The sequence below is a fragment of the Lolium perenne genome, chromosome 4 (genome assembly GCF_019359855.2).
Source record: "Lolium perenne isolate Kyuss_39 chromosome 4, Kyuss_2.0, whole genome shotgun sequence".
Classification (NCBI taxonomy): Eukaryota; Viridiplantae; Streptophyta; class Magnoliopsida; order Poales; family Poaceae; genus Lolium; species Lolium perenne.
Genome location: NC_067247.2, coordinates 68,901,703 through 68,916,210, shown reverse-complemented (window position 1 = coordinate 68,916,210; position 14,508 = coordinate 68,901,703).

Sequence of the window (14,508 nt, the reverse complement as noted above, 5' to 3'; positions counted from 1 at the left end):
CGATGGAAGGAGGTAAATAGATCCAATCTGGCCCTATCGATTTTGTTCCTCACCCTCCCGCTTGTTTGTCTGCACACGCTAATCTGGGAGAAGCGATAGACATGACGTTCGGAAGCTTTCGCTTTCTCGTCGGGAGAGAAGGAGCACACTGTTTTTCGGCCCCAATTTATTTGGGACCGTCAGCGGCCAGCCAGGAGTCTTCCGGATCGTCTACATGATCAAACGATTCGGGTGATGAGGAGACATCGCCGCCATGCATCACCAAGCCCGCTGAGAGCGGTAAACTCGTCGATCTATTCGGCGGGTTAAATTTCGGGTCAACCGTCGAAAACAACCCATTGTGGAGCAACGACTCCGACAACTTCATCAACTTCGACTTCAGCAACAAACACTTCATCGACAACGAGGAGGTCCTCACCGATCTATATGATGGTGTCACCTATCCCGTTTGTGACATACAGATGCCATACTCGGCACCGCAGGGAGGAAACTCGGTGACTCGGAACCACGAGTTCGAGGATAGGCAGACTCCAGCCATCACCATATATGCGTGATCACAGTGTCGGGTCGCCAAACAGACGAAGATGCGTAGTCAGAGGCTTTTGACTCGTTGGGAAATCCCTTCGTCGATCCCTCGGATCTCACCAGAGGACCAGGAAGTAAATATCAAGGACGTGAACCAAGAGAGCAAGTGCAACTCCCCCAAGCTGCATGGGACAGAGCTGCAAGGGCAATAAGCGATGCAGAACCAATGACGATGCAAGTAGCAGCAGCAGAGCTTATGGCATATCAATATAAACTCAGTCGCACAAGACGCGAATTGGAGAAAATGCAAGATAAGTTAGACGCAAGAAAGGCTGGAGCTGACGCATCCAGCGAACGTCGGGCCAACCTGAGTGCACACTCGAGGAATTCAGCAAACAACAACAGGGCACCTGGAGGAAGAACACGATCTCGAATGGCACACATACCCGAAGATCAGCGAGGAAAGCATTTGGTCCAAGATCTCGACACATCCTTCTTGTTGATATATTCGAGAGGAAATATAACACCAAAGACGCGAGAAGCAGCTTACATGGCAACACATGCATATATGATGGCAACCAGGCCACCTCCTAGTGATCCCCATGCATCTTTCTATCAAACTGCAATGACGGGTATCGGTGTTATGGGGGCAGCGATAGCTGGCAGAGAGATTGCCCCGGAACCCGCAAGATCTACACGTCGTAACAGTCCAAGGCAAGTAGGAAACCGCAGATCAAGGTCACCACAACGACAACATAGTCCTCGACATGCAGTGGTGGCGACTCGAAACAACCAAAGAGAGGATGAGACAATGCTCAATTGTAAGCCCCAAGAGTAGAGAAACCAAGAGCGCGCAGGTATGAGGGGGTTTCTGTGTATGAGGTCACTACAAGGGACCGCCAGGTCGCCTCACATTCCCAAGCTTATGGGTAGGCCAAGCAAAGCTCGACACGCTCATACACGCAACACCGACCTCATAGGCTCACGGTTAGTTTCCTAGGCTTGGGTGCTTCACCTTTCTGTGCACTTCAAACATACACGCATGGTGCACAGGGTACAAGGGTGGAATACCGAGATAATATCACAGCATAAACAACTACGACATAAAATATGGAAATAATGTTTATATAGCAAAGCTCTACTGAGCAAGATCCAAATGACACTCAACAGACAACATGTCCCAGCAGTACATCATACATAGCTGAAGAAAAAAGTCTGGGTACAGACAAGATCCAAATCGAACTAAGAGTCCATAAATAACCAGACGGGTCCATAACCAACAAGCCACATGCTACTGCCTAGGAGTGATCCTGCTACTCGACGAGGTCGTCGTCCGTGAACTCAATGAAGTATCCTCTAGCGTACTGATCAACATCTGCCGTACATGTTTGTCGAACAACGGTTTCCGGAAAAAGAGAAAGAAAAACGAGCGTAAGTATCGATGGAACGTACTTGCGAGACTAGACCGACTGTGCTCACCGGTGGGCTGTATAAACTTTGCCCGGCTATATGTGGAGTTTAGCGGCAGCAAAGCAGGAACTAACTTATAGAGACATGCTACAACAATCGTCTATCAGAGAAGATGAGAGAGCGCATAAGCTAACAGTTCTATATTGTGCAAACAATCCCCTGCCGATGTGATCCCCCTTCGCGAAGAAGTACTAGCAAAGGCACACACACATTTGACAATTTTATTTTGTAACCGTTGAAGTAATGCTAACTTACTACGCAAGTTATTAGCAGGTTTATTAACAATGGCTATTAGGTGTAAGTTGTTCTATGATCGAGTTAAAACAGCTCCAAGTCGTCCATAATCGCGGACACAGCTTTCCGAAAAGATTTACCCTACAGGGGTGCACTACTGTTCCCATACACGCACGCTCTATCCTCCAACCAGACGAAGGAAAGATATCACGATAAGACCGTTCCTAGTTCTGCAAGAAACTCTAGGGGGCACCCCACTAAGCAACCCGTGAAAAAAATCGGCCGAACTCCGAGGCGGACTCAGGGTTTGCGCCGGCGGCTAGGCGTGAAAACCACACGCTTTGCTAAACGTCCTGCAATGTACAATACATAATATAAACACCCGTAGGCAACAGGAAGTAAACACCCGAAGGCAACATGAGGTAAACACCTGAAGGCAACAGTAATTAAAGCATGGCATACATGGCATAGGAAAATAAAACCAAGGTTGTGGCCCCCTTTTCAACAGACTCGAGAAAAGGTAATGGGTGATGGGGGTCATGATAAAACCTCCCGCGAGTGGTTAGTTGAAAGAACATCTCTCCGTTTATGTTTTGAATGTTTCATGACAATATATGTGATACTCTAATGTTTGATGAGATTGTGCAGAGAATATATATGTGTATATATATGGTTGTTTTGTGTGGAAAAACAATATAAAAAGAAGCAGGCTGATATTCTCCAGGCTGGATATTTGCAAAATATTCGCCCCCCCCCCCCCCCCCAAAATCGGCTAAGGACTTTTGGCGATGTGGCTCAGTAACCCCTTGGATGGAGGCTGGACATTTGCCCAGAAATCCCCTGAGGCAGGATTTTCCAGGGGGGCAGATTTTCCGGCCCTCACTTACACCGGATTATACGGCCCCCGAAATGTGCCAACGGCTGGATTTTGGAAGGGGGTATTTATACCCCCCTTCTTCCTCCTCCCCAAGCTGCTCAATTATTCCTAGCTTCGGGGACTGATGTCGGGGGGATGGCTGCGGTGACCCAGCATACCACTGCATGTTGTAGTATACAAGTCGTTGATATGATCTTTGCGAAGGGACTTCTTCACAATTTTCCATATCCCTCAGAGTGGTACAACAGAAACATTGCAGGTCATAACACTCCATACTTTATTACAAACATTGTCTTAACAAGTTGGTATTCTCACAGGTCCTATGAGAACACCCTAAGATACTACTTAAGTACGATTACAACTCATAACAAATATAAAGAGAGCTCAACAACTTATTTAGGTAAGTTCTACGTTGCTCGGCTCTATGATGCTAGGGTATGTCACTACTCCTCCACCTCCGTGTCATCTGATCCATAGACTATCCCATAGTCTACTCCTTCCACTCCGCCGGTAAGATCAGGTTCTTCGTAGACCAGCTCGTAACTTCCTTCTGGTGCTCCATCGTTGATGGCCTCCACTTCCGGATCACAGTCTAGCAAGGATGTCGAAAGAAAGTGAGTACAGGGGTACTCAGCAAGTTCTAAAAGAGTAAAAAGTGTTTGATGCACTAGCTACGACCATTGATCAGGAAATCTCAGGTCAATGCATGTTTTGCAATCATTTCTTCAAAAGGTTGCTTTTATTATGAAAACTATGCCCGTCAGTCTTCACAGGTTGACTAGAACTTCGTGGAGTTCCTTTCCTGCCGCGTTCGCAGTTCCCTTCCCGGAACAAGGAGTGACAACCACAATTTGATACACTCTGCAGAGGTGCGTTACTTTTCCCACAAGAGATCTCACCCTTTTTGCCATCCGCAGGGACTTGCCCCCGTTCACACTTCCTTTGGTGTGAGGCCAGGTATAAAGATCCAAGCCCACACCGCCTTCTCCGCGACTGCAAACCCACCCTTTTGTCCAACCGTACACCCCCAGTAGACTTCCCCCGATAATATGGCTTTACTCACGGTGTACTCCGGACAATCCTTCATAGATCGTAGAGCCATCATCACTAATGGATGGGGATTTAAAAGGCTATCCCAACCTACGGCAGTGCCTCCAACACCCCGCCGGCTCTACCAATCCGTTGGCGTGCAGAAGGGAAAAGATACGGCTGGCTTCCCCAGAGCCATTATAGATCTCATGGTCAACGCGATTTGTACGGCGCTAGAATCACTGGACGGCATTGGTAATTAATCCTAGGGTGATATAACCCATTGCAATGGAACCTCCACCATATCAACACATACCATGGTTCCATTACCAGCCACATAGTCATATTCATAGTTGGAAAGTAACATTTTATTTGCGATGCAGGAATGATAAGTATATAGCTTTGCATTAAAGTAGTAGAAAATACTCAAGTTGACATGAGCAAGGGTGAACTTGCCTGTGGACTGCGAGATAGTGCAGTTCAATGCAGTTGATGGAACCTGGACCTCGGGTTCTCAGAGAAGCATCATTGTCCTAAGGACAATGTTATAAAATCCAAATAATGCAATCATGGATGTATTATTTTATGTTGGATCCCTTTACCCCGCTGAGTTATATCAATTTAGGGTTGCGTTTAAGATTTATGTCTTCGACAGTAATTTACAATTGATTTGAAAGTATTAATCATTGTAATTCACACAAAGTATAACAATTCAAAGTAAAACTATTTTACTTGATGATTTCCTTAGTCATTCCAAAAATAATTTGAAATTATAGAGTTACCTTTATAGTTTTTGGAATAAAAAGGGATATAGTATTTTTCTTGGAAAAATACCCTTTTCAATAGAAATGACTTGGAATATTAGAATTTCATTTTGAAATGTTTGAAAATAAGTATTTGAACTTATTTGAGATTTTTCCTTGAATTTTTAAATACAAGGAAATAATAGTTTAAAATTCCAAGTTATTATTTAAATTCTGAAAATTCATAATTTTGAATTTGTTTCATAAATTCCATTTCATATTTTATTCTTGTTAAGGTTTATTTTTCATTCATTAATCCAATTTTTTAATGGATTTTTAGAGTTGTATTTGATTTATTAAAATTTGGTAAAGTTTTGGCTTTTTATTAAATGTTAAAAGACTAAAATACCCCCCTGGACCTTATTGGGCCCAGCCCAATAACCTAAGCCCATGGGACAGCCCACTAAGGCTTGCCCCATAGCGGCTCGGTGGCGCCGAACGGCCCACCCCTCTCTCACTCACTCGGCCCTCTCTCTCTCTCGTCCACCTCTAACCCTAACCTCTCGCGACGCTCTGGCGATGGCGTCGCCGCCATGGCCGCCGCCTCGCTCCGGCCATCGCTGTGCTCCTCCGCCGTAGCCACCTACCGAACTAGAACCGCCGCGTGCAGATCTATCGATCTGTCCACGTAGTTTTCCCCTTCTCTTCCTCTCCTGGCGAATCGCCTCCGATCTGGATCTCGGGAAGAATCGCCTCGACGAACTCCGGCGAGCGCTCGTCCTCACCGACGATGGGTGCGCTCCTGGGGTTGACCTGGCGCGGGTGCTGCTCGCAGTACTCGTGTCGTCGCCTCAGGTGCTTGCTACGGTGATGTTGGTTCGTGTTTGGGTTCGCCGGCGTAACGTCGGCGCCTACCCTGGACTTGCAGCTGTTAGGGTCGCGCGAGCACTGCCTCGCCATGCCCTAGCTTCTGCTTCCAGGCGCAAGTAAGTTGCTGCACTTCCTCTTCCTCTTCTCCATATCTGTGCGCCTCCCCTTGTTACTGTTCTTCTTCCTCCTCATGCGTTGTTGCTCTCTGGTGGTCCTGTGATCACGCGGAGCCATGCTATTGCTGCGCAATCTTCCTGTGCTTCTGTCTACTGCAAGCTCATGGCCCAATTACCATTTACTGGTACTAGCACATGTCGATTTGCTTGCTATTTATGCTGTGCTTGCTTCTCTGCTGCTCCTAGCATGCTCTGTACTTGCCATGCTCTGCTGTGCTTGCTCAAAAGCTTGTTATGCCATGCTATGCTTGATTGTGGCTTGCTTATTCTTACTGGGATATCATACTTGCTTGTCTAGGTGTATTTGTGATGCATCAGTGACACTTGTGTGTGTGCCAGTGGTGCCTGTGATCTGCTTCAGTGCTATCTATGCAAGCCAATGATCCATTGGATCATTCCTTGCTTGTTGGCTAACTTCCCTGTGTAGCTTGGCTTGCTATAATTGATCCATTTGATCAATTCAATGTCAGTGATGACTTACTGATTAATACTGTGGCTAAGTGATTCAATTTCCTTGTGATGCTGATGCTCAAGCATCACTATGCTGTTGCTTACTTAAGCTACTGGACTTGCTCTAGTGGCTATGGTGCAGTGATTAAACTGTGTTGCTTAATAGCATGTTACTGTCAGTGCTAAGCATGGATCTGTGATAAATTCATGCTTGTATTAATTAAATTATGATGAACTGCTTATGCGGTAATGATTTAAATGACTTGCTTGCAAATGATTTGGCTATTCATGAGTGTTTAGCAAGCAATTGAACCTGAATCCATTCCTGGATAATGATGTGCTAGGTTTGGCTTCCTTTTAATTGATGCTAAGTGTGATGTGACCTCAGTAGCCTTGCTACTGATTGGTTGCTCACTTAGTTAGTTGGATCTTGTGGCTACTCAACCTTTGCTTGCATATTTGGGAATCATACTAGATATGAATGCCAATATGCTGGCCTGATGAAAATCTAGGGTTACTGATGGTTCATAGCTTAGGATTTACTGTGTAGTCTTAGCTGCTAATCCTTGCCATCTACTGGTGCTATCTGTGCATCTAATCTGGCTAGTGTGTGCACCTGTGCATATGTGCTAGTTTCTGTGTACAAGATATGTATCTAGATGCTTTCTATTTTTAGTAGCTTTTGACTGGCAGTAATCCTTGGTGAAAACCAAGTGATGATCTACCCATATGAGCATCTGCTCATTCCCATGCTTATTTCATGCATATGTGATGGATCAAATCCATTGGATCTGTCCAGGAACTTGGTATACCTTGTTCCAGCCTCCTGGTGTGAAATATTTGGTTGATGCAGACTTGGGGTTTCTGTTCACACCCTTCACCTCCAGTTACGGTTGATCTTCTCGTGTCACCATGATTCCTGGTGGCTAAGTTGGTTGTGTTGGTTTCTGTTCTTGGTTATGAACTGGATGAACTGTGCTTGTTCTTGCTTCACCCTTACCTGGTGATTTGCAATTCTGATCGACTGTCATGGTTCTAGGGTTTGTGTGCTATTTATATGGCCTCTACTTCTTCCCTGGCCATGACACACAGGCTCATTTACTTTATGACTCACCCCTTGCCTTGCCTTGCTGTTGCTTGCCTAGCAACAGCCTTCATATGGTGAAACTTGAGCCCCTGTGGCTTGCTCGGTCTTTGAATCTGCCTATGTTTATCTGGTGCTTGTCCGGGATTTTGGACAAGCACAAGTGTCTTTGTGTGATTTCACTGTCCAAACTGAACTTTGTGTTATTTCTGCTAACTGCCTAAACTGAATCTTGCTAACACTTGTATTCTGGCTAGTTCTTGTTCTCTGTGTTATTTTGCAGGTTTAAATTATACTATGGCCAGAAGATCATCCTCAAGACACTTAGTTTAGGTTTAGTTTAGAATTAAACTTGTAACTTTCCTTTTCTTTTATTCTGTTCATTATATCTCAATTCTTGTATCAAGAATATTGTAAAGACTTTGTAATTGTGTTGTATATCAATAAAGCTCAAGTTTTGGTTTATGAGCTTTGTATTATGTAATGTTTATATTCTTGATAAAATATTATTTGATATTCACTTTGAAATTCAAAGTGATTTGAATTTATATCTTAGGTTTGAATTTTAAATTCATTGTTTATATGGTGTGATGTTTATAGTTAACTGTTTAACACTTATCAAATGCAAATATTCCCCAAAGTAACAAGTTACAAAAGAGATCATGTCGAAATTTCCCCAACTCACATTGCCTAACCCTAAGTGCAAAATGAGAGAGAACCTCGATCCCTCTTAGGTTTAGTTGCAATAAGGCGCGAATATTTCCCCCGTTTTGCGATGAAATGCACATCCCATTTCTAAATGGGATTTCTATTTTCGTGCCCCTGGTTCGTTAGTTGTACTCAGTTTTCCCCAGTCCCTTAGTTTTTCCTCAGTTTTCCCCTCCTCTAGTTTGAAACACGCACAAGTGCTGGAACGGCCGGTAGCCGTCAGGTCAGAGGCCTTGACCGTTAGTCTGACCGGGTGGGGCCGCACAGGGGCAGCTCCTCCCTGGCCGTCTCGTGCTGACGGGTAGGGTCAGGAGACACGTCGGAGCAGCCATCCATCTATCGCTGACGTGTGGGCCGTTTTATTTCATGATTTTATACGCGGTGCTGCCAATGACAAATGGGGCCGCTCTATAGGGCTGCCGCAGCCAATGACCAGTGGGGTCGTCTATTTTTCAGGAAAAGACATATATTGCCGCTCTGTGGGGCTGCCGCAGCCAATGACCACTGGGGTCGTCAATTTATTTAGAGAAGCTCATATATTGCCGCTCTGTGGGGCCTCCGCAGCCAATGACCAGTGGGGTCGTCTATTTTTCAGGAAAAGACATATATTGCCGCTCTGTGGGGCTGCCGCAGCCAATGACCAGTGGGGTCGTCTATTTATTTAGAGAAAATCATATATTGCCGCTCTGTGGGGCCTCTGCAGCCAATGACCAGTGGGGTCGTCTATTTTTCAGGAAAAGACACATATTGTCGCTCTGTGTGGCTGCCGCAGCCAATGACCAGTGGGATCGTCTACTTATTTAGAGAGAAAAAATCATATATTGCCGCTCTGTGGGGCTGCCGCAGCCAATGACCAGTGGGTCGTCTATTTTTCAGGAAAACTCACATATTGCCGCTCTGATATATGTCTTTAGAGAATATCATAGAGAGAAGCAACAAGTTCGCTAATTAATTATTCTTAAGCTAGACCGGAGAACCGCTGGTAGCTCGTTCCCCACCGTCGGACGGAGCAGCCATCGCCGGCGCCTCGTCGCGCCGCCGGCTCTGTCCCCCGGCGGCGTCGGACGAATCGCGGCGCTGCACGTCAACCACGGCTCCAAAGACTTGTTTCGTCCGCACGCATTGTACCCACCGCAGAAAGTCCGCCGCAAGCGGATCCGCCGCCCACGACGACCGCGATTTGTTCCGCGCACCAATTGGTATAGCTTGGTAAGACCTCCGCTTCGCCTCCCCGCCCCCTAATCGATTCGGTTCCCGTAATTTATTGGAGTTTGCAGTGCGAAATAGTCCTCAATGTCCGGTCGTAGCGGGTACACCGGCGAGGGTGGGGATTCGATCATGTCGTGGCCACGTTCTACTTCTCCTACCTCGTCGGAAGTGCGGGTATCTAGCTTCAGCTCTCTGTACTACCGTTGAATTTGAAGTTCCGCCATGGCCTCGTTGGGGTGATTTCGGTTGTTCTTTTTTCCATTATTGTTACAGTTAGCCGAACAAGCCGATGATCCATGGTACATTGCATACCAAGATGAATCAACCCGGTGGTGTAGCCAGAGGATGGATTTGGAGGAGAAGGTGGCCAATTTAGGTGATGAATTGGCCCGTAAAAACCTGATGATATTCGAGCTGAAGCGTATTGTGGAGGAAGAAAAGAAGAATTCGTAGCTTATTCGCAAGGAGAAGTTGAGAGTTGAGACAGATCTTGCCGTATTTGATCAAGTGGTAGAAAATCTAGAACATGAACTTAAAGTGATGGGAGAGGAGAAAAGTAGATTCATCTCGTGCGGTTTATTAGGTGTCATCCCTGTCCTAGCGGTTATGTGGTTCGGTAGACGATTTAGTATAGAATTGTTATTCAAGAGATGGCTCTAACCACTGTATTTTGTTGTGGCTCTAAGCACTGTATTTTGGTGTACAATTTCCTACTTGTGCTAAGTAATGCGCACGATAATTTTAGAATGCATGAACATTTTATAAAAGTGAAGGGATCCCAAAAGTGAAAGCATGTACCAGCCTCCGGATCAAATACATATCAATATCTTCCCAATCAAGTTGGGATAGAATTCAAATCATACATACGGATGTACATGGACACATCAAGAACGTGGAGAAGCTTTTTTTGAGACGGAGGTAGTAGTTCGAACAATTTTATCCCATTTGGAAATTGAAAAATACAAATTTATCATGATTTATCCCAATTTGCGGCGTCGAACACGGTCATCTGCGCCATCAAACGTTGAAGCGATGTTATCGGCGATGGCTTCAATGTTCGTGGCATCGATGACCAGTGTCGGAACCGCCGCTGTCTTGGTGTACTTCATCAGCGACGGATCTGCGGAGGGCTGGATCGGCGGCTTTGCAGCGCGGTTGTAGACGATGGCTTCAATCGTCTGGGCATCGATTCGCACTCTCGGCACCGGAAGTGAGACATCAACAGGCTCCGACATTGAAGGCTGGGTCTGCGCCGTCGAAGCGATGTTGTAGGCGATGGCTTCAATGTTCGTGGCATCGATGACCACTGTCGGCACGGCCGCCGTCTTGGTGTTCTTCATCATTCAACAGATCTGAGAATAGAATCCTCACCGGTTAGAGACAGAGAGAGACAGAGAGAGACATTTCAACTATTTTTGACGGTTAGATCCTCACCGGCACTCTTAGATCCACAGCGCTGTTATCACCAGAATTTGACCGAGTCAGAGGTGGGCCGCGATCAAGATGGATTTGAAGGATATACATGGAAGAAATATGTGGATCGGCCTTTATATGCAAATATGGGCTAGTTGGTCCGTGTATCTGTAACATAGTAGATTACGTGTCGTTTTAGTTAGAATTGGCCTCGTGCACGGTTGGGATTATTCCCACGTTAGAAAGTCCCCTGGACTATAAATATGTATCTAGGGTTTATGGAATAAACAACAACCAACGTTCAACCAACCAAATCAATCTCGGCGCATCGCCAACTCCTTCGTCTCGAGGGTTTCTACCGGTAAGCATCATGCTGCCTAGATCGCATCTTGCGATCTAGGCAGCATAAGCTTTATGTTGTTCATGCGTTGCTCGTACTGAAGCCTTTTTGATGGCGAGCAACGTAGTTATCATAGATGTGTTAGGGTTAGCATAGTTCTTCGCGTAACATGCTATCGTAGTGCAACCCTTGCATATCTAGCCGCCCTTACACCTATCTTAGGTGTAGGGGCGGCACCCCGCTTGATCATTATTTAGTAGATCCGATCCGTTACGGTTGCTCCTTGTTCATCAAGGATTAGTTTAATATCTGCAATAGTTAGGCCTTACAAAGGGTTGGAGGATCCAGCGGCACGTAGGGTGTCGTTCGTTAGTCCTAGGCAGGATGTTCCGGGGATCAACCTCGTGTTGGTTTTTAGGCCCTACCTAGGATCGGCTTACGATCACCGTGCGTGGCCGCGAGGCCCAATCCTGAGTAGGATGATCCGATTATGCGGTGAAAACCCTAAATCGTCGTAGATCCAATTAGCTTTATCTTGATCAAGCAGGACCACCATATATTCGTGCACCTCGTACGAATCATGGGTGGATCGGCTCCTTGAGCCGATTCACAGGATAACCTGAGAGCCGATCGAGGCTCGTATTTAATGTTTACGTGTATGCCATGCAGGAAACTAAGCGAGGCATCTCCATCACCTTCCTGACCAGGTATAGGTCAGGTGGCACGCCCTTGCATCAGCATCGGACGTGTGTACCAGAGGCTTTGCGGGCCGTCGCTCGGAGGGACCTCGGCCAGCCGCAGCCCTAGGTTGTTCCCGGCTCTACGGTGTTGCCCGTCGCTGCCCGCCGGTGGGTTTTGGCAGCAACACATTCTGGCACGCCCGGTGGGACAAGCTTCCACATCAACCACATCGCCATCTACATCGAGATGGCGACGGCACGCCACTTGATCACGTACGAGGATCTGACCGACGAGCTCAAGAAGAAGTATGACGAGATCAAAGTCATCCTCGAAGCCGACCTCATCGGCTCTTTCCACAGAACCCGTTCACATGGCATCAGGTGGAAGGGGTTCTCGCCTAATGGTGCACTCGATGGGATAGACCTCTCTACCCCGTCAGAAGAACGCACCAGGTCCCTGCGGCAGGAGATCAACTACTTGGTGGCTCACTCGCTACACCGCCACTCTGAAAACCTGGTAAACACGTTGGAGCGTGTCGCTCTTCGCGTGATCCAGGAGATCATGAGGCACCAGTACTCGCCGTCAGGACCAGCTCTCGGGACGCATCAAGGAGAATTGCCACTCCAGTCCCGTCCACCGCTGCCATTTGCGTTGGCAGCACCGAAGTGCCGACTTCACCGGCATTCGTCGTCTACAAGATCGGTGGTGACCCTAGTGACTACCGGTTCTTGCTTGAGGCGCCTAAGGAGATCCCTCACGGGTACACGTGCACGTATGTGCCGGTTGCGATATCGGGCGCTCACAAACCAGGCCACAACATCGGGGACTTACGGGAAAACGGGAGGGACGTCGGCAACAGATCTTGAGAAGCGAGACGTGGCTAACCAAGTACGCCACCCCGACGAACCTCCGGAGCTCAGCTCCTGCGGTTGGCTCGAGCTGGAAAAGCAAACATGGCTGGCTAAGTACGCCACCCCGGCGAATCTTCGTAGTTCGACTCCTGCAGCCGGCACGACGGATCGATCGGTACCATGCGAGAGATCAGTTCGGCATGGTGCCGAAAAGGAGGGCAATCGGCTATTCCAAGCCGTACTCGACGACTACGAGATGATCCCGCTACCACCTAAATATCGGCTCCCCGATTTCTCCAAATTCAGTGGATCAGATGGTTCCAGCTCCATCGAGCACGTAGGCCGATATTTGGCACAACTAGGACCGGCCTCAGTGTCGGATCAACTACGCGTGAGGCTCTTCTCACAGTCCCTCACGGGATCGGCTTTCGGGTGGTACACCTCGTTGCCACCGGACTCGATCCGGACTTGGAAGCAGTTGGAAGAACAGTTCCATATGCAGTACCATTCGTAGGCTTCCGAGTCCGGCATTGCCGATCTAGCACAATTACGTCGAAGCGTGGAGAAACCGTGACGAGAATACATCCAGCGCTTCGGGAATCTTAGGAACCGATGTTATTCGGTTCGTATAACCGAAAAGGAAGCGATCGAGTTGGCGGATAGCGGGCCTTGCAACACCGCTCAAGGACATGGCCTCCCAAGCGGACTATCCCTCACCGGCGCACATGGTTCAGAAAGCGTCGGCATATGAACAGCGCCACCGGACATGCGGGACAAATTCAAGCGTGCGTAGTCCTGGTCGATGCGAGAGGAAGACGAAGTTTGCGGGAGATCAAGAGGTAGCAGTGGCTGAATGGACTCGGGGGAACCCCGTGTCCCGCAAATGGGTAAAGCCACCAGGCCCGCCCAGGGGGTTTGATTTTGACGTGACCAAGACTGAGCAAATCTTCGACCTCCTGCTCAAGGAGAAGCAGTTGACGATTCCTGAAGGTCTCAAATTCCCCACGGCACAAGAGCTGAACGGAAAGCCATATTGCAAATGGCATAACTCGCTCTCCCATGCCACCAACGACTGCAGGGTGTGGCGTCAGCACATCCAAGCGGCGATAGAAAAAGGGCGTCTGATTTTCAACCAGTACGCCATGAAGGTCGACACCCAACCCTTCCCCGCCGTTAACATGGTAGAATGCACTTACCCTGAAGGTTGCCGACGGGGTCCTCGTTCGACATCAACATGGTAGGACACAGGCACCACTCGGCAAAGATGGAGACGAGGGCAGCTGCTCTCGTAGCAAGGACACGAGGAGGCCGCTCCACGCGATCGGCTCCGTCATGATGGCAAGCGCTACGTCACGAGAGGAGAAGTGAAGAACATAAGATATCGGCGACCCCTCTGATCACCTCCTCAACAAGTATGTGAGTCAGTATGACCAACGCCGACGATCCAGCGATGATGATGAAAGAGATCGTCTGGCTAGAGAAGCCAGAAGATATCGTCGGCATGATCGCGATGAGGAGGAGCACGAGCGCCGTGCCAAAGAAAAATCAAGGGAGCAAGACGACAACGACAGCACCGGACCGCCCTTTCTTCGTACATCGCCGGGATTCAGGAATGAGCCGATTGCCCACAATCGGCAATTGCCCAGAATGCAACCAGAAGAAGAAGGAGGCAGCCAACGTGTCTGTGTTCAGGCGCTTAGGGCCTCTCCCGCCACAAAGTAAACGCGCTGAGTCCCCTCGATGGGAAGATCACGAGGATTCAGAAGACGAGGGACAAGAAGAAGAAGACAGGTACCACCGTCCAAGGTGGTGCCCTGATGGACTCAGCCGTTCCCAAAAGCGCAGGGT